A 23,925-nucleotide genomic window follows, 5' to 3' on the forward strand; every position below is an offset into this window, starting at 1 on the left:
ACTAAACGGAGTCCAAATGGAATAAAATCTCCGGAAAGATTTTTCTTGGACCAGAAGACACGCAATAGACTTGGAGTAGTGGGCAAGGCAGTTGCCGGTAAGCCACAAGCCTGCAGGGCGCGCCCTGGGGGGGGGGGGTGGCCACGCCCCTGGCTTGTGGGCCCCTGCAGGTCTCCTAACCATAATTATTGGCCTATAATATCCCAAATATTCCAGTATCGCAAAAAAGAGCAACGAGAATACTTTTACGCCGCCGGGAGCCTCTGTTCCTGAGAGATCCAATCTGGGAGCCTTTTCCGGTAATTTGCCGGAGAGGGAATTGATCAAGGGGGGCATCTACATCAACTCCATTGCCCCTTCGATGATGTGTGAGTAGTTCACCACAGACCTACGGGTCCATAACTAGTAGCTAGATGGCTTCTTCTCTCTCTTTGATGTTCAATACCATGTTCTTCATGATCTTCATGGAGATCTATCCGATGTAATACCCTTTTGCGGTGTGTTTGTCGAGATCCGATGAATTGTGAGTTTATGTTCAGATTATCCATGAATGTTATTTGAGTCTCTTCTGAATTCTTATATGCATGATTTCATATCTTTGCAAGTCTCTTCGAATTTATTGTTTGGTTTGGCCAACTAGATTGGTAATTCTTGCAATGGGAGAAGTGCTTATTTTTGGGTTCAATCTTGCGGTGTCCTCACCCAGTGACAGTAGGGGTAGCAAGGCACGTATTGTATTGTTGTCATCAAGGGTAAAAATATGGGGTTTTCATCATATTGCTTGAGTTTATCCCTCTACATCATGTCATCTTACTTAATGCGTTACTCCGTTCTTCATGAACTTAATACTCTAGATGCACGCAGGAGTCGGTCGATGTGTGGAGTAACAGTAGTAGATGTAGAATCGTTTCGGTCTACTTGATACGGATATGATGCCTATATGCATAATCATTGCCTTGGATATCTTCATAATTATTTGCTTTTCTATCAATTGCTCGACAGTAATTTGTTCACCCACCGTATTATTTTCCTTTATGAGAGAAGCCTCTAGTGAAACCTATGGCCCCCGGGTCTATTTTCCATGTCACATTTTCAGATCTATAAACTAAAAATACCAAAAATAATTTGCTGCAATTTATTTAATTTAGTTTTACTTTCAAACTATCAATATTTTTATCTATTTCTATCCGATCTCATCCTTGGAAATAACTCTAAAGGGATTGACAACCCCTTTATAGCGTTGGGTGAAAGTGTTTGGTTAATTGTGTAGGTACTACTATTGGAGTCTTGCTTGTTCCTCCTACTGGATTGATACCTTTGTTCTCAACAAACCGAGGGAAATACTTATCTACTTTGCTGCATCACCCTTTCCTCTTCGAGGGAAAACCAACGCAAGCTCATGAGGTAGCAGTGCCCTCCGCAAGCAGCTATTTGCGGGCTTCCTCCATCTCTGCCCTAGCCTACGTCGGATTGTCCATTGGTGTGATGGGAGTGGTCAGCACGGCAAGGGTGGCATGAAGCGGGTCAGAAGGATCCGGACGGAGCGCGACCGCGTCTTCCGCGACCTTGGCATGACCCGAGCTAGTGCTGGAGCCTACAACCATCGCCTCCCTGAGGTCGGAGGAGGCGGCAACGTCACACGGGGCGAGAGACCCTGCAAACGCTGGTGGATCGCTGCAGTCGAGTACGTCGCTAGGGTACTCATCAGGTGCAGGTGCATCCTCGAGACCAAGTCTGCTGAAGTGCGTGCAAAGGGCGTCGATGTCGACGTCCCTACCGAGGTGGTGAGGCCCGTCGTCGAGGCGCAGGTTGTCGAAGTGGGGGGGGGGCAGAGGTGAACGACGTCAGGAGTGACACCGTCGTTGCGCAGCTCGCTGATGGGCTCGACGCCAGAGCCAACGGGGTAGGTGGAGCCGACTATCAACACCACGGAGGCCTCTGCGGGGGCAGGCTCCATAGGCGTGTTGATCAGTTCGGATGCAAGGCGTCCGGTGGGGTTGGCGAAGGGTCCCACCCGGAGTGTAACTCCGACTGATGTCGCGGACGACCACACGGTGGGTGCCAACTATCATCGTTTTCTCACGACATATGCCATAGGTATGCTAATCGAGAGTGGTCGGGACCGAAGGGACACCAGCGGGCTATGGGAATGAGATTGGTAACCAGGGATGCAAGACGCATGATGTACCCAGGTTCAGGGCCCTCCATGGGAGGTAACACCCCTAGTCCTGCGGGAGTGGTTGATGAACCAAGAGAACTACATTGTGCTTCTTGAGCTGTTCGACGGAGGAGGAAGATGGAGCAGTCGGCTCGCACTCTACCTCTCCTGTATGAGTGTGTGTGTGTGTTAGAATGGCCGACCCTCTGCATGGAGGGGGGCCAGGGGGTTTTATAGACGAACCCCCCGGCCTATAAAATGGATATAAGGTACATTGTGTGGGGTCGGCTAGTGCTACCTCTTGAGCTTGCGTTGGTTTTTTCCCTTGAAGAGGAAAGGGTGATGCAGCACAGTAGCAGTAAGTATTTCCCTCAGTTTGAGAACCAAGGTATCAATCCAGTAGGAGTATCAAGATGAGGCACCAATGTACCTGCGCAAAAACAGCAAACTTGCACCCAACACTACAAAAGGGGTTGTCAATCCCTTCACGATTGATTGCAAGGTGAGATCTGAAGGCGGAAAGTGCAACAAAGTAAAAGTGTAGGGCTGAAAATATGATGTGAAGTAGACCCGGGGGCCATAGTGTTCACTAGAGGCTTCTCTCAAAATAGCAAATATTACGGTGGGTGAACGAATTACTATCGAGCAATTGATAGAACCGCGCAAAGTCATGACGATATCTAAGGCAATGACCATACATATAGGCATCACGTCCGAGACAAGTAGACCGATACTTTCTGCATCTACTACTATTACTCCACACATCGACCGCTATCCAGCATGCATCTAGTGTATTGAGTTCATGACAAACAGAGTAACGCCTTAAGCAAGATGACATGATGTAGAGGGATAAATTCATGCAATAGATATAAACCCCATCTTTTTACCCTTGATGGCAACAACATGACGCGTGCCTCGCTACCCCTTCTATCACTGAGTGAGGTCACCGCAGGGTATGAACCCAAAACCAAGCACTTCTCCCATTGCAAGAATCATAGATCAAGTTGGCCAAACAAAACCCACAGCTCAAGAGAATTACAAGGATATGAAATCATGCATATAAGAGATCAGAAGAAACTCAAATAAGATTCATAGATAATCTGATCATAAATCCACAATTCATCGGATCTCGACAAACACACCGCAAAAAAAGATTACATCGGATAGATCTCCATGAAGATCATGGAGAACTTTGTGTTGAAGATCCAAGAGAGAGAAGAAGCCATCTAGCTACTAGCTATGGACCCGAAGGTCTATGGTGAACTACTCACGCATCATCGGAGAGGCAGTGGTGTTGATGAAGAAGCCCTCCGTATCCGAATCCCCCCTCCGGCAGGGCACCAGAACGTGCCCCAGATGGGATCTTGCGGAGACAGAAGCTTGCGGCGGCGGAGAAGTATTTTCATGGATCTCTCCCATGGTTTTGGATTATCCGGGAATTTATAGGCGGAAGAAGTAGGGTAGAGGAGCCACAGGGGGCCCACAAGCCTGCTAGGCGCGGGCCCCCCCTCGTCGTGCCTCGGGTGCTTGTGGCCTCCCCTGGTGCCCTCTGCCTTGGTTCTCAAGCTCCCTGCGTATCTTTTGTTCCGGAAAAAAATCTTTTTGGAGGTTTTATTCCGTTGGGACTCCGTTTAATATTCTCCTCTGAAAAGGGTCAAAAACACGAAAAAAACAAGAACTGGCACTTGGCACTGAGTTAATAAGTTAGTCCCAAAAAAGATATAAAAGGCATACAAAACATGCAAAGTTTGACAAGATAATAGCATGGAACCATCAAAAATTATAGATATGTTGGAGACGTATCAAACATCCCCAAGCTTAACTCCTCTCGTCCTCGAGTAGGGAAGTGATAAAGACTGAATTTTTGATGTGGAATGCTACCTTGCATATTTGTCCTCTGTAACTTCTTTCATGTGACATGAATGTTCAGATCCATAAGATTCAAAACAATAGTTTGCTATTGACATGAGAACAATAATACGTCAAGCAAACTAGCAAGGTAATCATGAACTTTCGAAATGAGAAGGCCAAAGAAAATTATCCCTACAAAATCATATAGTCTGGCTATGCTCCATCATCCCCACACAACGAATTTAAATCATGCACAACCCCGGTATTGGCCAAGCAATTGTTTTCGCACTCTTACTTTCTCAAACCTTTTTCAACTCTCACGCAATACATGAGCGTGAGCCATGGATATAACACTTATAGGTGGAATAGAGTGTGGTGAAGGTTGTGAGGCAAAAAGGAGGAGATGGTCACATCGACTTGGCGTATCAAAGGGCTATGGAGATGCCCATCAATAGATATCAATGTGAAAGAGTAGGGATTACCATGCAATGGATGCAGTTAGAGCTATAAGTATGTGAAAGCTCAAAAGGAGAACTAGTGGGTGTGCATCCAACTTGCTTGCTCACGAAGACCTAGGGCAATTTTGAGGAAGCCCATCATTGGAATATACAAGCCAAGTTATATAATGAAGATTCCCACTAGCATATGGTGGTGACAAAACAAGAGACTCTCAATCATGAAGAACATGGTGCTATTATGAAGCACAAGTGTGGAAAAAGATAGTAGCATTGTCCCTTCTCTCTTTTTCTCTTTTTTTTTGTTTGGGAACTTTGGCCTCTTTCCCTATCTCTCTCTCTTTTTTGTGTGGGCAACTTTGGCCTCTTTTTATTTATTTATTTCCTCACATGGGACAATGCTCTAATAATGATGATCATCACACTTTAATTTAATCACAGCTCAATGCTTAGGACGATGAGGACTCTATAGGAAATGCCTCCGACAGTGTACCGGGATGTGCAATGATCTAGCTTGGCGTATGATGTTGAAACATTTTGCTAGCTATCTTACGATCATGCAATGGCAATATGAAAGTGATGACACATGTCATGAGACGGAACGGTGGGAGTTGCATGGCAATATATCTCGGAATGGCTATGAAAATGCCATAGTACAGGTAGGTATGGTGGCTATTTTGAGGAAGGCATATGGTGGGTTTGTGCACCGGCGAAAGTTGCGCGGCACTAGAGAGGCTAGCAATGGTGAAAGGTGAAAGTGCATCTATACCATGGACTCACATTAGTCATGAAGAACTCACATACTTATTGCGAAAGTTTTTATTAGTAATCGAAACAAAGTGCTAAATGCATACTCCTAGGGGAAGGGTTGGTAGGTGTTAACCATCGCGCGATCCCGACCACAACACAAAGGATGACAATCAATAAATCAATTATGCTCTGACTTCCTGACATAGCGGTTCACCATACGTGCATGTTACGGGAATCACTAACTTCAACACAAGTATTTCTAGATTCACAACACCCTACTAACATAACTCTTAATATTACCAAATCCATGTCTAAAAAATAATTGAGAGGAATCAAACTTCTCATTCTAATCAATGCACATGAATATGGAAGTTTCATTGTATCCTCTTTGGGTGCCTATCACCTTTGGGACTACTTTCATAGCACAAGCCAACTACCAAGTTACTCAGAGAGAGCACTCTCAAAAAGATATAAGTGAAGATCGAGGGTTCTTATTTCCCCAAAATATGACACCGCCATGCTCTAAAATATCTAAGTGAAGCACTAAGAGCAAAGTTATCTAGCTCAAAAGATATAAGTGAAGCACATGTGAGCTAAATTGCCTAACTTAAAAGATATAAGTGAAGCTCAAAGAGTATTCTAGCAAATTGACGATGAGTGCATGTCTCTCTCAAAAGGTGTGCAGCAAGGATGATTGTGACACAACAAAAAGAGAAGACTCCTATAATACACGACGCTCCAAGCAAAACACATGTCATGTGGTGAATAAAAATATAGTTCCAAGTAATGTTACCGATGGATTGAAGACGAAAGAGGGGATGCCTTCCCGGGGCATCCCCAAGCTTAGGCTTTTTGGTGTCCTTGAATTTGGCTTGGGATGCCCAAGCTTGAGCTCTTTCCACTCTTTATCCCTTTGTCCATGAGAACATCACCCAAAACTTGAAAACTTCACAACACAAAACTTAAACAGAAACTCATGATATCATTAGCATAAGAAAACAAACTACCACCTCTTGAGGTACTGTAGCAAACTTGATTTATATTTATATTGGTGTTAGATTACTGTATTCTCACTTTTCCATGGATAATACCCCCTCCCCGGATACTATCCATAGTTTCATCAATAAGCAATCAACACAACAAAAACAGAATCTGTCAAAAACAGACCAGTCTGTAGCAATCTATATACTTCGTATACTTCTGGTATCTCAAAAATTCTGAAAAATTACATCTGGTTCGGCAATATGCATATCAACCAGTAGCAAAACGAATCAACTCAAAATCTCTTTCTAGATAAAAATGAAAAATAATTTCGTGAGCGAAAAGTTTCTGTCTTTTTCCAGCATGATCAAACAACCATCACCAAACTAGTCATAAAGGTTTTACTTGGCTCAAACACAAAAAGAAACACAAAAGTCATAATCATAACAGAAATATGATGGTGTGGACGCAACAAAACAGAAAGCAAAAAGCAAAGATAAATTCATTGGGTTGCCTCCCAACAAGCGCTATTGTTTAACGCCCTTAGCTAGGCATAAGGTGATAGAATCATGTATCGTCGTCTTTGGTACTCAAACCATAAGTAGACCTCATCATGGATTCATAAGGCAATCTTATTTTATTTCTAGGAAAATGTTCCATGCCCTTCTTTAATGGAAATTGAAATCTAATATTCCCTTCCTTCATATCGATGACAACACCAATAGTCCTTAGGAAAGATCTACCAAGAATGATAGGACATGTAGGATTGCAATCAATATCAAGCACAATGAAATTTACGGGTACATAGTTCCTATTTGCAATAATAGGAACATCATTTATCCTTCCCATAGGTTTATTAACAGTAGAATCCGCAAGATGCAAATTAAGAGAGCACTCATCAATATCATTAAAGCCTAGAACATCACATAAAGACTTTGGAATCGCGGAAACACTAGCACCCAAATCACACAAAGCATTGCATTCATAGTTTTTGATCTTGATTTTGATAGTAGGTTCCCACTCATCATGAAGTTTTCTAGGAAAAGAAACTTCCAATTCAAGTTTCTCTTCAAGAGATTTCATCATAGCATCGACGATATGATCGGTAAAGGCCTTGTTTTGGCTATAAGCGTGTGGAGAGTTTAGCATGGATTGCATCAAGGAAATACATTCAATCAAAGATCAACTATCATAATTGAATTCTTTGAAATCCAAAGTAGTAGTTCCGTTACTACTCAAAGTTTTGATATCCTCTACTCCACTTTTAATGCTTTTAGCATCAAGATAGATAGAATCCGAATCATTGGGGCATTTTTCAACCAAGGTGAATTCATATCCAGCCCCATCATCATTAGGTTTGACACTAGAAAACAAGGATTCAATGGGAGTCACACCAAGCACTTTCAGATCTTCGTGATTCTCATCACGAGAATACGCCTTTTTAAGCCATTCATGTCTAGCACGAATTTGGGCGGTTCTTTCTTTACTCTCATTCATGGAAACACGCATAGATTTCAAAGTTTCATTCATATTGATCTTGGGAGAAGCACATCTAACTTTCACACATCAATATCAAGAGACATTCTATCAACTCTCCTAGCCAAATCATCAATTTTGAGTAGTTTTTATTCTATGGACGCATTGAAAATCTTTTGCGAGTTGATAAACTCTTTAATATTACTCTCTAGATCATAGGGTAATTTATTGTGATTTCCATGAGCATTGTTGTAGGAGTTGCCAAAGTTATTAGAGGGATTACTAGGAAAGGCCCTAGGAATATAGTTTCCTCTAAAAGCATTGTTGTTGCCAAAATTATTCCTACCAACAAAATTAACACCCAAGATTTCATTACTACTCCCAATCAAGGAAGACAAGGGCATATCATGTGGATCTAAAGGAGCACCACTACTAGCAAACAATTTCATTAACTCATCCATCTTAGCACTCAACGAGTTAATTTCTTCTATAGCGTGTATCTTTTTACTAGTAGGTGACCTTCAGTGTGACACTGAGAATAGTTTGTCATGATATTGTCTAGGAGTTCTGTGGCTTCTCCTAATGTGATTTCCATGAAAGTTCCACCGGAGGCGGAGTCCAAGATATTTCTAGAAGCAAAATTCAAACCAGCGTAGAAGATTTGTATAATCATCCAAAGACTCAAGCCATGAGCGGGACAATTTCTAATCATCAATTTTGTTCTCTCCCAATATTGTGCAACATGTTCATGATCAAGTTGCTTAAAATTCATGATATCATTAAGGAGAGAGATAATCTTAGCCGACGGAAAATACTTGGATATATAAGCATCTTTGCACTTGTTCCAAGAATCAATACTATTTTTGGGCAAAGATGAAAACCAAGTTTTTGCTCGATCTCGTAATGAGAACGTAAATAGCTTCAATTTAATCACATCATTATCCACATATTTATTCTTTTGCATATCGCATAACTCAATGAAGGTATTAAGATGGGATGCAACATCTCCACTAGGAAGGCCGGAGAATTGCTCTTTCATAACAAGATTCAACAAAGCAGCATTGATTTCATATGATTCCGCACTAGTGGTGGGAGCAATCGAAGTACTAATAAAATAATTATTATTAGTATTCGAGAAGTCACAAAGTTTGGTGTTTTCAGTCATGGTGACTTCAGCAAGCAGACAAGCACACAAGCGAAAAAAAAGCAAGCGAAAGAAAAGGGCAAACGAAAAAGGCAAATATTTTTGTAAATTTTTGTTTTTCAGAAGTGGGGGAGAGGAAAACGAGAGGCAAAAAAATAATTGCAAGAGATGAGTTTGCGACACTTACTTGGATAAGCTTCACTTGATGCTCCCCGGCAACGGCGCCAGAAATTCTTCTTGCTACCTCATGAGCTTGCGTTGGTTTTTTCCCTTGAAGAGGAAAGGGTGATGCAGCACAGTAGTAGTAAGTATTTCCCTCAGTTTGAGAACCAAGGTATCAATCCAGTAGGAGTATCAAGATGAGGCACAAATGTACCTGCGCAAAAACAGAAAACTTGCACCCAACGCTACAAAGGGGTTGTCAATCCCTTCACGATTGATTGCAAGGTGAGATCTGAAGGCGGAAAGTGCAACAAAGTAAAAGTGTAGGGCTGAAAATATGATGTGAAGTAGACCCGGGGGCCATAGTGTTCACTAGAGGCTTCTCTCAAAATATCAAATATTACGGTGGGTGAACGAATTATTGTCGAGCAATTGATAGAACCGCGCAAAGTCATGACGATATCTAAGGCAATGATCATACATATAGGCATCACGTCCGAGACAAGTAGACCGATACTTTCTGCATCTACTACTATTACTCCACACATCGACCGCTATCCGGCATGCATCTAGTGTATTGAGTTCATGACAAACAGAGTAACGCCTTAAGCAAGATGACATGATGTAGAGGGATAAATTCATGCAATAGATATAAACCCCATCTTTTTACCCTTGATGGCAACAGCACGATGCGTGCATCGCTACCCCTTCTGTCACTGGGTGAGGTCACCGAACGGTATGAACCCAAAACCAAGCACTTCTCCCATTGCAAGAATCATAGATCAAGTTGGCCAAACAAAACCCATAACTCGAAGAGAATTACAAGGATATGAAATCATGCATATAAGAGATCAGAAGAAACTCAAATAAGATTCATAGATAATCTGATCATAAATCCACAATTCATTGGATCTCGACAAACACACCGCAAAAGAAGATTACATCGGATAGATATCCATGAAGCTCATGGAGAACTTTCTATTGAAGATCCAAGAGAGAGAAGAAGCCATCTAGCTACTAGCTATGGACCCGAAGGTCTATGGTGAACTACTCACGCATCATCGGAGAGGCAATGGTGTTGATCAAGAAGCCCTCCGTATCCGAATCCCCCTCCGACAGGGCACCAAAACGTGTCCCAGATGGGATCTTGCGGAGATAGAAGCTTGCGGCAGCGGAAAAGTATTTTCGTGGATCTCTCTCATGGTTTTGGATTTTTCGGTGATTTATAGGCGGAAGAAGTAGGGCAGAGGAGCCACAGGGGGGCCACAAGCCTACTAGGCGCGCCCCCTGGCCGCGCCTAGGGGGCTTGTGGCCTCCCCTGGTGCCCTCTGCCTTGGTTCTCAAGCTCCCTGCATATCTTCTGTTCCGGAAAACAATCTTTTTGGAGGTTTTATTCCGTTTGGACTCCGTTTAATATTCTCCTCTGAAAAGGGTCAAAAACACGAAAAAACAAGAACTGGCACTTGGCACTGAGTTAATAAGTTAGTCCCAAAAAAGATATAAAAGGCATACAAAACATCCAAAGTTTGACAATATAATAGGATGGAACCATAAAAAATTATAGATACGTTGGAGACGTATCAGCTAGCAGCCTCTCCGGCTGGCCAGAGGGCCCACTATCGATCAGTCTTATTGCTGGCAGGGCCGAAGGGCTGCAGGGTCCCATCAGGCTCTGGGACCCGTCGGCTTACCTAAGGGATTGGTGTGTGCTCCCCACGCAGGGCGTGAGTGGTACGATGGCCGTCGTGTTGCGGGACCCGGCACCGGTCAGCGGTACGGCCGCCTCCACTGTAGCCATGCCGGGCCAGGTAATGGATTGGGTGGTGGCCTGCATGTACTATACACGGTTGACGGGTCGCAGCCGGCACCAGTCAGCAGTACGGCCGCCACCACTGTAGCCATGCGTATTCCTCTACATCGTACCCGAGCTGAGGTACTTTCGCCTTTAACCGAAGGCCTCCGTCACATCATAGGAATTGATGCGACGGGTGGTCCCCAGCCGACTGACGGATAGCTATTCGGTCACAGAGTAGACGGCGACGCTCCTAGCCGACGCGGGTGTGGGGAGCCCGACTTACGAGTCGAGATCGCCGAATGAACATGCTCAGTGATCCCATAGATCAATGCTCAGCGAACACACAGATACTGAATATTAAGAGTCTTACATCCATACATACCATTTGATACAACAAATGACCATTGCGGTCAAGTCTTACATATATAGGGCCTTGAGGGCCAACACACCAAACTGGACCAATAGCGGAAATATTGGTCGAAAGCGTGAACCCATGCCATCAGCCTTAACCTACAGGCATTTTGACTGGGAAGCGTCCTAGCTCGCAAGAACGTCACCGAGTTACTCTTCACCAAATCATGTTCTCTCATACCTGGTCAATGAAATAACCAGTGGCAAGCCAATGAGTACTTTGAATGTACTCGCAAACATCCCATGATATGAACAATGCAATTGAAAGGATAACAATAATATGCATCCTTGGTGGATAACATCTTGGTTGTAAATAAACATGATCATGGATGTGCATCATAAGCTAGATGTTTATTAGAAGAACAGGTTACATATATCAACATATCGGTCAAGGGCTGAACATTCCGGGTTCACCCGATGTGCCAAGTCACCAAACTTGGTCATATGAACTGTTTTATATTAACACCATTTACCACACACTCACACACACTTGGTTTATGCAGAAACGACTAGATGTAGTTTAAGCAGGATTACCCAACTGTCCTTGACCGTGGACACGACTATTCAAATAGTTTTACACTCTGCAGAGGTAGTACGCTGGACCCACGAGATCCGGGAAACTTCCGTTTCATCCACGATTCGCGGTATATAACATACCCGAGGTAAGTACCCGATCAATGCCTTTCCCCTGACGATAATAGACAAAGAGGTCCACTCGATTGGTACCCAGCCCACATATTGTACGTCTTACGAGCACCGACTCTGGACAGTAGCAACTATGCGGGGACCAACGGTGTGCCTGGAACACGTAAAAACGGCATAGTCGCCCTACCTGGCATGACCCCATCAGGAGAGTGACCACACATCACTCCCTCCACTAGTAATGTGGCTCTTTGCTAGCACCGACCAGAGTAATCAACAAAGCCCCGTCCCATAAAGGGGTAATGTGGTCGTACATGTAAGGTTGGGACGGTCCACACATCATAAATCTATTCCCATTTCCAAAACCATACACACACAAAATACCTGGTGCACCACTTCACCAAAAGTGGCCACCTAACTCATCATCACCCTCGGGCATTAGTGGCACCCGATGGGTTTTTCATAAATCTTTGATTTATACCAACATCATGCTCATGCTACTACTATTCTAGCTTTACTTGTCAACATGATATTAGCGTGACCCTCATAGGTGGTAGTATCAAGCTCAATGCAAGTGCTACAGAGGAGCCTTCGATAACATCACTTAAATGATTTACCAGCACTTATGATCATATGCAACGGAAATATTTGCTACACTAGCATGCAATATAACATATGCTCAGACATGGTCAAATCGCTGCTTGCCTTTGCTCACACAAGTCCTCGGGGTCTTCGAGATCTTCCGGTCCAACTCCGAGTACTCAGTCTACTCCGTCAATAACGTCCGGAAACAACACAGTAAGCCACACAACAAGCAGAACACAAGTGCTATCAAAATAGAAGTTTTATTTTTCTTGGACCTCTCTGGTCATAAGAAAAATACTTGAAGCTTGCTGGAGGAGAGTTGGACCATCATGAATTTTTTTGAACGGACGAAAGGGGGAATAGGTGGTCCTTGAAGGAGCCTAAAGAAAATATCATGATAAAAATTAGTGGAGGCACTCATTTAGTAGAGCATAATTTTAGAAATATTTAGAAAGTTGTTTCACTGGATTTGGAGTTGATATGAATATTCTATGGATTTTCTAATATGGGATAAATAGAAAAGGGAGCTATTTATTTGTGGAAGCAGAAATATGCCAGGTAAAAATGTTGAACGAGGCTTCAAATAATAGGATATGATATTAGAGGGCTCTGGAAATTGGAATCACTCCATCTGGAGTTTATTTGAATGTCATAGGATTTTTTAAAGGCGGCGCTAAATATATTCAAATCTGTATTTTAATAATAATGCCACAGAAAGTTTCTCTGGAAAAATGTGTCATGCACATATGTGGATAGAGTTTGAATTTAGGAACCTGTAGAAATTTGAATCATTAGAATTGGAATTCAAATGAATTTATAAGGAATTTTTGAAGTTACAAAGAAAAATAAAAAGGCAACAGAAGGCTACCAGAGGGGGTTATACTGCGCTCGGGGCGCTAGATAGATGGTGGGCCGGCCGAGCTGCGCTAGCTGGCCAGCGAAGTGGCCACGTCGATGGCGCACTCCCCGAATACGCCTTCAGAGCTGGGAAACGTAGTTCCCGTGGGGCGCTTCCACTTAAACTGAGGGGGGCCGGCCTTGGCTCACTGGCGTGCGGGGCCCGGCCATGAGGCCGTCTTCAACCTCCCGCTCGAGCCAAGCGAGACAGGGTGTCGGGGCCGAGCGCGCCAGTGCCTCCCCATCGGCACGGCTGCCCTTGGCAGTGCTCCGGCTACCAGAGGACTCGGGCTCGGGCCGCACCTTGCTTGGGCGCACCACTTCTGCTGGTGGGGGCCGGTTGCGAGAGCCGTTAGCTGCAGCAGCTCCGGCTAGGGCAGCCACGAGGCTCAGCCTCCTGGCCACCCGAGGGAAAGAGGGGGAGAGGGGAGGTTGCAGGGGCATCAGGGGCACCTCACCTCGATCGGAGGAGGAGAGGGGGTCGGCTGAGAGAGCCGGATTTCTGGAGATGGCGGGCGGAGACATTCGTCCATTGGAGGTGGAAGGAGCTTGGGGGCTGTTCTGGGTCAGTCTGGGAGCTGAAGGAAGAGAGGAAAGGAGGAGGATGGCACTAGGGGCTCGGGGGAAGCTCTTAAGTGGAGAGGGCACACATAGGAGGACTCGGGAGCTGTGGGTGCTCCCTGTGCATGGCGTCCACGTGCCCTAGGTGGAGTTTGGAAGCTAGCAGGTGCCGGGAAGCGGCTTGACTGGTCAAGGGGGGTCTTGGTGGTGCGCTAGGACACGATGCAACGGCTGGATACGTGCTGCAGCAAAAGAAAAAGGTGCAGAGCACCAGTTTTGCATGCCAGTGGCATGGTCACCACGGCACTGCATGTCCAGGACCATCTTACGGTGAAGCCTTGCTGTCTGAACATGCAAGGCATGCGTTCTGGAGACTGATGGGGGAATTTGGTTGCACTTGGAGCAGGGTTGGTGGGGTTTTGACTGAGTTTTAGTTTGCAGCAGGAAACTAGGGGCTGGCAAAAGTGGTTTTTGGAGGGAAAAACTTGGGGTGAAACCATCTCCTGCAGCACCTGGTATGGAAATACTACACCACTGCAAAGTTTTAGCTTAAGCAAAGAAGGGTAGCTAGTACTTGTTGTACAAAGCTATATTTCAGCCATAATTCAACTTGAAGATGTGGTGCTCATTTTCTCCACATGAGCATGCCATATCTTGGCTTGAAACAATGCTTTGGAATGCTAGGAACCCTCTAGCAAGAGGTGGGGGCTTTGGCTTAAGCAGAAGTGGGACATGAGGGGTAAAAAGGGTGAACAAAGGGTCAAAATGAGAGGTAGCTACAAGGGGTCTCTCTCCAATAATTGACCACTGGCCATGGCAAAGCTATTGGAGTAAAAAGGTAACTAGGAGAGGCTCTGGTAGAAAGTTCAGCTCATGGGTAAAAGTGGAAGGGGCCAAATTAGCCACTTTAGTGAGTGCACACAAGGTGTTTTATGAGTGTCAGAGCAACCAGGTGAACTTCAATGCATGTGAAACTTAACAGGATCAAATAATAGATGAAAATAAGCTTGGACACCAAATTTGGGATTTGGTGGAGAAGGTTTCCAGTGTAGACTTGGAAAACCCATGAAATGGGCAGAAATAACTTTCTGCTTACAAAACTATTCAAATCAATTCCCAAAAATCCAATATTTGGTGTGGGGACATTATTTGAGCATTAAGGCATGCCCAAAAAGTTTGGGGTCAATTGGAGAAACTTTATAATGTAAAGTTTCCCAAAGTCAGAAATCAACAAAGAGGGTTTTGAGGGGCTTGGGACAAGTTCTTATATTCTCCTTGATGCACCACTTGGGGTGGATGCATTATTGGAGTATCACAACATGTCTACCAAATTTGAGCACAATTGGAGATACTTGACAATGTAGAGTTGCTCAAATTGGGATCTGGACAGATAGGGTTTTAGAAATATTAGGGGAATCAAATCAACTTTGATTGAGATGAAACTTGGTAAGATCATCACATATATCATATGTGACATGCTAGAATTTTAGTGGAATTTATGGAGAATATTTCTTATAGAAATATTCCAAAACCTTGAAATAGACAGGAAAGGTTTTGAAGAGGTTTCCCCAATATTTTGAACATGACCATGTGTTGAAACTCATATATATGGAGTATATATGTCCAGTGAGTTTCCCTAAATTTTCTCAAATATTTTGAAAGCAATAAAATAACCTTCCTTCATAAGAGACCATTTCTGGCCTCAAAGGAAGGCTTTTAAATAAAATAGTAAAATAAATTTAAAATAATAATTTTGTGGTTTTGGTAATCCATTTTGATAATGGGTTTTAAATAAAATAATTGGGGCAAAATAAATTCCCTAATTTGAGGACTTGTAGTACAAATCCCATCTTAGGGGTTTTGAAAGCTTAATTCAAAGAAATGCTTTTTGGTGAAAATAATATTTGGTAAAAATAGTCTCTGGTCCTAAACACATAGCCTCATCATTAGGCAGGAGTTTTGGGCTAAGGAGACGAGTCTCGAGAGTAACAGGAATTATTGAGGATCAACCACAGACATACAAGCAAGCAAGCAAACAACAGTCACTTCAAGCATCACACGCATTCACAAAAAATTTAATAGGTCCTAATTTTTGAAATAAGTAAATTAGTTAGGAAAGCTAAACACAGGGTGTTACAGACCTTACCCCCTTAAGAAAATCTCGTCCACTAGATTTCTAGGCTAGGGGTTGGAGAAATACAAAATCTTGAGTCGGGGTAGTCTTCATTTCCCCATGTTGCCGTTGTGGGTCTTGAGGTGCTTGATGATACAACTTCGAATGCTCCGCACGTCTTTGCCTGACTGAGCGGGTTCTAGCAATAAGTTAGGCTTGACCGAGAGTCAAGGGCTTGGTGAACTAAGTTCGTGCAAGGTTCTCGCTTGTAAGCGCATTCCAAGATAGGAATATGTGGCAAGATAGTGTCTAGGTTTTGGTCCTGGGGCTGCTTGTGCTGGTTAGTCACATCTAGATGTCTCGTGTTAGAACATACGGTCAAGGTCCTCACGCAGCTCCCTGCTGACGGGAAAGTCCTTGACTCCCTTAAGGCAGGCAAGCTATGGTCGCAGGTGGTCTACATCCTCGAGGGTGTGGCAGTGGTCTTCGAAGGCTTCTCATGAAGGGGTTTGGGTTGGATCTCGCCCATCAGTCTTAAGCTTGGAGACTCAGTATTCAAGACGGGTACTATCATCTCAGAAGGTTCGCGAGGGGTTCTGGATGAGCTGGCTACCCAAGAGTATAGACTAGTCATCCACTCCCAAGGTCTGCGGCTCGGCAAGCGGTGAATCACCTTTAGCAGGTTTTCACCATGATCCAATTAGGACTCTCGTCCTTGATTTGGACCAAGAAGAGGCTCTCCGATTTCCTTCGCTCTCCAGAAGGTTTCCTCGTCTTGAATCGTCAAGGCTTCTTGACATCGTCGATGTAGTCAATGCAGGATCAGTGGTTGATTTCTTTTGCTTCTTCTTCACTGTTGTGGTTTCCTAACCATGGCGGTTCTTCGTTTTGTCTTGGGTGGGATAGACTTTCGCCATCTTTAGGTTGCTTCGAGAAGCCCACCTTCTTGAGGTAACACTGTACCCTCGAGAGGCATAGCGATTGGCCTTCCCGGGCTCGTCCAAACAGGACTAAGGTGTTCTTCCCCTTATTGGGTGAATAAGTATGTCATCTGTGAGGATAACAACATATTTTCCCCTAGCATGACATAAGCACAATGCTCATGAGACAGGTGAGGAGAACATGGTCTCGCTATGGGTGGTCTCTGGCCGAGAGGTTTGTTGTCGAACGTGACCTAGTCCTTCATGCCCATGTTCGACATAAACACGATGGGTGGTGGTCGGGCTAAGTACTGGCCATATTCCAACGACTTAGAGTCGTTTTCTATGGTCGTAATCTGACCACCTTATGGCTGGGTGAAGCTTTAGGGTCTCAAGGAACTTATGATGTGGGTGAACAGTCATCATATTATCTCTAAGCACATTCCTTAGATGCCAATAGTTCGACCTCTAACTCGGGACGACATCACCCTATTTCATCAAGGATACCATCTCACATAAGTCAACTCCACACCACTCATGCTAGTCAACTCCAGGGTCAAGGGAAAGACTAAACCCAAACACCACAAGGATCATACAACATACATTGCACATGTGTCCCTATGCGGGAACCTCGGGGAAGCATACAAGCTGGTAAGCTTGAACTAGGATCCTACAAATCCAAATGCCGAGCTTGATCATTCAATGGACAAGGTACTGCATCTCTATATTAAGGAAACACGTAGTATATCAATCCAATATCTTGTCTCCTTCCTACAAATCTGATCAAGTGGTCCATCAATCTGGTCGATCACCACTGGACCCATCACTCCTACAAATCCAATATTTGATGGGGTTCTACACGATCACTTAGAGTCTTCATCATTCACATATTATTGCAAGGATTACGTCATGATATATCCACCAATTTCCAATATCATGGCCATCTAATCTCCAAAGCCATTTCACATAGGTTCTTAAATCAATTCGATAACTCCAAGTATACACACTCATTATCCACCGAGAAACATGGTATCGTGATCGAGATCATCGGGCTAGATCCAATTTACCCCGAACCATGTGGCCTCATACATCATTAATAGTATGTTGGGGCTGCCTATTTAAATCCAAAACTCAAGTCCAATAAGAACTCTTGCTCGATACTCCAAGTCATTATGGTAAAAGCATCAAATCATGTCAACTACTTGATAAAGTCAATTATACCACCAAGAATTATCGCTCGTGATCATAATCGTCTACTGAATCCAACTCACTCCAGGAACATGTAGGTTATGCTACTATATCAACTTGTTCCACCAAGTTCGCATACCTTTATAAGGGTCTTATGATCCACCAAGATAGTCTAGCTATATCCTCAAGACAACTATCATCATCATAACAACCTTTAGTCTAATACTCTTATATCAGAGAACGGTCCTTCTTATGGCATCAGGGTTATGGTGCTAGCTTGATAATGAGGGATACTCGTTCACAGTGATCACTTGTTCCATAAGGAATCCGGTGCTAACCAGGGGTTTATCGGGGATCTACAGGTATTCTGGCAAGTCCGTGTATTAGACATGTGACCAGAAAATTGAGCCGAAAAGGCTTGTGGAGGTTAGTCTGGTCTAGAGAGGGTTTCCAATCTCGAGGAAAGCATAACTCCTATGGGTGGCGTGTGGTTAAGCATGGCATAGTCAGTGTCTTTAGTGTCAGTTGTCCGTCGAAGTGGATTCCTGGTGCATATTGTCTTGCGGGTCTTCAGTTGTCGAGAAGGGTGTGTGTGTGAGAGAGAGATAAAGAGAGAGAGAGAGAGCATAGAGGAGAGTGCCTAAGGGGTGCTATAGTGCAAGTGCAATCAAACATGTGTTGGAAAAGTCAACTCAAACATCAAGATGAGGCACGTGGTATAACCACATTCTTGTTGCCTAGAGCAAAAGTGCGACTTATATCAAAGCACAAACAACACCCAACATGGTTCCATCCGAACCATCCCACGGACCCGACTTCACATAAGGGATTTGTGACTCATCCTACTCTAGGGTTCTCGGACTCGACGGTCGTGCTTGCTTCGTGCTCCGGGGAGGAGTCCGCTAAGTCTTCTCGACCTTCTCATGGTGTTGTCACGCCTCTTGTTGTTGCTCGCCGAAGCTACTCGGTTGAGTTAGAGAGAGCCCTTGATGTCTTCTCATCTAGGGAGTTGCTGACGAAGGTGGTTCTCCACGGTTGTCATTAAGAGGGTCTTCTGTTGTCTTCATAATCTTGTCATTGTCTTCTTGTCTTCTGAGGCTTCGAGAGTTTCAAGTGGACGACCTTTATGCAATGACGTCAGCAGGGCGTGATAGAGTTCCGACCCGTCAGTCACTTGATCGCGATATGGACACCTAGAGCGGGGGATGAAGAGAACCGTTTTCCTGCTCACCAGGGTGAGGCGGACCAAATGGCGAGGTTCTCATCCATCGGTGGTGGTCGACACAATCTTGATATTGACAGGGTCGCTCTATTAGTGATGCAGATCATGGCCTTGCATATATTACGTCTTGCTCATCGTAGATGTAGGTGGCATCACCTCGAAACAGTGTCGAGGGTGTCGCCATCTTCTGGGTCTTGATATCCTTGTTCCTCATGGAGGTACTTCTGTTGGTGTCGTCTGGTCGTAGCTTGTTATCCTGGTTCTTCATTACATGGGCGGTTGCTTGGAAAGATTGCTTCCTTCCGAGTTGATCAAGAGGATTTTTAAGTAATCCCGTGGTCAGGCATAAGGGTGCTAGCGGCCGTTTTTAGGTTTTGAAGAAGCAGATGAGGAGTGTCAGAGAATACGTTTAAAGGTGTTAAGGCAATAACCTTGCTTCTTTTGAAATTTTTGGAGAGGTGAGAAAGATAGAGGTTTTGCAAGTACTTTGAAGGGTTTGGAAAGTAGTTTTATCCTAACTAACGTTGGTGCTAACTAAAGGCTTCCTACAGTTAGGACGGCTCTGATACCAGCTCTGTGGGGACCCCAACTTACGATTCGAGATCGCCGAATAAACGTGCTCAGTGATCCCAGAGATCAATGCTCACCGAACACACAGATACTCAATATTAAGAGTCTTACATCCATACATACCGTTTGATACAATAAATGACCATTGCGGTCAAGTCTTACATATATAGGGCCTTGAGGGCGAACACACCAAACTGGACGAGTAGCGGAAATATTGGTCGAAAGCGTGAACCCATGCCATCAGCCTTAACGTACAAGCATTCTGACTCGGAAGCGTCCTAGCTCACAAGAACGTCACCGAGTTACTCTTCACCAAATCCTGTTCTCTCATACCCGGTCAATGAAATAACCAGTGGCAAGCCAATGAGTACTTTGAATGTACTCGCAAACATCCCATGATATGAACAATGCAATTGAAAGGATAACAATAATATGCATCCTTGGTGGATAACATCTTGGTTGTAAATAAACATGATCATGGATGTGCATCATAAGCTAGATGTTGATTAGAAGAACATGTTACAAATATCAACATATCTGTCAAGGGTTGAACACTCCGGGTTCAACCGATATGCCAAGTCACCAAACTTGGTCATATCAACTATTTTATATTAACACCATTTACCACACACTCACACACACCTGGTTTATGCAGAAACGACTCGACGTAGTTTAAGCAGGATTACCCAACTGTCCTTGACCATGGACACGGCTATTTGAATATTTTACACTCTGAAGAGGTAGTACGCTAGACCCACGAGATCCAGGAAATTTCCGTGTCATCCACGACTTGCGTTATATAACATACCCGAGGTAAATACCCATCAATGCCTTTCCCCTGACGATACTAGACAAAGAGGTCCAGTCGATTAGTACCCAACCCACGTGTTGTACGTATTACGAGCACCAACTCTGGACAGTAGCAACCATGCGGGGACTAACGGTGTGCCTGGAAAACATAAAAAAGACATAGTCGCCCTAACTGGCATGACCCCATCATGAGAGTGACCACACATCACTCCCACCACTAGTAATGTGGCTCTTTGCTAGCACCGACCAGAGTAATCAACAAAGCCCCATCCCATAAAGGGGTAACATGGTCGTACATGTAAGGTTGGGACGGTCGACACATCATAAATCTATCCCCATTTCGAAACCATACACACACAAAATACCCGGTGCACCACTTCACCAAAAGTGGCCACCTAACTCATCATCACCCTCGAGCATTAGTGGCACCCGACGGGGTTTTCATAAACCTTTGATTTATACCAACATCATGCTCATGCTACTACTATTCTAGCTTTACTTGTCAACATGATATTAGCGTGATCCTCATAGGTGGTAGGATCAAGCTGAATGCAAGTGATCCGGAGGAGCCTTCGATAACATCACTTCAGTGATTTACCAACACTTATGATCATATGCAACGGAAATATTTGCTACACTAGCATGCAATATAACATATGCTCAGACATGGTCAAATAGCTGCTTGCCTTTGCTCACACAAGTCCTCAGGGTCTTCGAGATCTTCCAGTCCAACTCCGAGTACTCCGTATACTCTGTCAACTAACATCGGAAACAACACAGTAAGCCACACATCAAGCAGAACAAAAGTACTATAAAAATAGAAGTTTGATTTTTCTTGGACGTCTTTGGTCATAAGAAAAATACGTGAAGCTTGCCGGGGGAGAGTTGGACCATCAGGGATTTTTTTGAATGGACGAAAGGGGGAATAGGTGGTCCTTGAAGGAGCCTACAGAAAATATCATGATAAAAATGAGTTGAGGCACTCATTTAATATAGCATAATTTTAGAAATATTTCGAAAGTTGTTTAACTGGATTTGGAGTTGGTATGAATATTCTATGGATTTTCTAATATGGGATAAATAAAAAAAGGGAGCTATTTATTTGTGGAAGCAGAAATATGCGAGATAAAAATGTTGAACAAGGCTTCAAATAATAGGATATGATATTAGAGGGCTCTGGAAATTGGAATCACTCCATTTGGAGTTTATTTGAATGTTATAGGAATTTTGAAAGGTGGCACAAAATATATTCAAATATGTATTTTAATAATAATGCCACAGAAAGTTTCTCTGAAAAATGTGTCATGTACATATGTGAATAAAGTTTGAATTTAGGAACCTGTAGAAATTTGAATCATTAGAATTGGAATTCAAATGAATTTATAAGGAATTTTTAAAGTTACAAAGAAAAAGAAAAAGGCAACAGATGGCAACCAGAGGGGGTTATACTGCGCTCGGGGCGCTAGATAGATGGTGGGCCCGCCCAGCTGCGCTAGCTGGCCAGCGAAGCGGCCACGTCGATGGCGCACTCCCCGAATACGCCTTCGGAGCTGGGAAACGCAGTTCCCGCGGGGCGCTTCCACTTAAACTGAGGGGGCCGGCCTTGGCTCACTGGCATGCGGGGCCCGGCCATCAGGCCGTCTTCGACCTCCCGCTCGAGCCAGGGGAGATAGGGCGCCGGGCCGAGCGCGCCAATGCATCCCCATTTGCACGGCTGTCCGTGGCAGTGCTCCGGCCACCGGAGGACTCGAGCTCGGGTCGCACCTCGCCTGGGTGCACCACTTCTGCCGGTGGGGGCCGACTGCGAGAGCCGTTAGCCGTAGCGGTCCCGGCTAGGGAAGCCGCAGGGCTCAACCTCCTGGCCACCCGAGGGAAAGAGGGCGAGAGGGGAGGCGGCAGGGGCACCTCATCGCGGTCGGAGGAGGAGAGGGGCCGACTGAGAGAGCCGGATTTCTGGAGATGGCCGGCGGAGACATTCGGCCATTGGAGGTGGAAGGAGCTTGGGGGCTGTTCTGGGTCGGTCTGGGAGCTGAAGGAAGAGAGGAAAGGAGGAGGATGGCACCAGGAGCTCGGGGGAAGCTCTTAAGTGGAGAGGGCACACAAAGGTGGACTCGGGAGCTCTGGGTGCTCCTTGTGCATGGCGTCCACGCGCCCTAGGTGGAGTTTGTAAGCTAGCAGGTGCCGGGAAGCGTCTTGACTGGTCAAGGGGGGCTTGGTGGTGCGCTAGGACATGATGCAATGGCTGGATACGTGATGCAGCAAATGAAAGAGGTGGAGAGCACCAGTTTTGCATGCCAGTGGCATGGTCACTACGACACTGCATTTCCAGGACCATCTTATGGTCAAGCCTTGCTGTCGAACATCCAAGGCATGCCTTGTGGAGACTGATGGGGGAATTTGGTTGCACTTGGGACAGGGTTTGTGGGGTATTGACTGAGTTTTAGTTTGCAGCAGGAAACTAGGGGCTGGCAAAAGTGGGTTTTAGAGGGAAAAACTTGGGGTGAAACCATGTCCTGCATCACCTGGTATGGAAAGACTACACCAGTGCAAAATTTCCGCTCAAGCAAAGAAGGGTAGCTAGTACTTGCTGTACAAAGCTACATTTCAGCCATAATTGAACTTGAAGATGTGCTGCTCATTTTCTCCACATGAGCATGCCATCTCTTGGGTTGAAACAATGCTTTGGGATGCAAGGAACCCTCTGGCAAGAGGTGGGGGCTTTGGCTTAATCAGAAGTGGGACATGAGGGGTAAAAAGGGTGAACCAAGGGTAAAAATGAGAGGTAGCTACAAGGGGTCTCTCTCCAATAATTGACCACTGGCCATGGCAAAGCTACTGGAGTAAAAAGGTAACTAGGAGAGGTTGTGGTAGAAAGTTGAGCTCAAGGGTAAAAGTGGAAGGGGCCAAAGTAACCACTTTAGTGAGTGCACACAAGGTGTTTGATGAGTGTCAGAGCAACAAGATGAACTTCAATGGATATGAAACTTAACAAGATCAAATAATAGATGAAAATAAGCTTAGACACCAAATTTGGGATTTGGTGGAGAAGGTTTCCAATGTAGACTTGGAAACCCATGAAATGGGCAGAAATAGATTTCTACTTACAAAACTATTCAAATCAATTCCCACAAATCCAATATTTGGTGTGGGGCATTATTTGAGCATTAAGGCATGCCTACAAAGTTTGGGGTCAATTGGAGAAACTTTATAATGTAAAGTTTCCCAAAGTTAGAA

This window comes from Hordeum vulgare, chromosome 5H (assembly GCF_904849725.1).
Source record: "Hordeum vulgare subsp. vulgare chromosome 5H, MorexV3_pseudomolecules_assembly, whole genome shotgun sequence".
NCBI lineage: Eukaryota > Viridiplantae > Streptophyta > Magnoliopsida > Poales > Poaceae > Hordeum > Hordeum vulgare.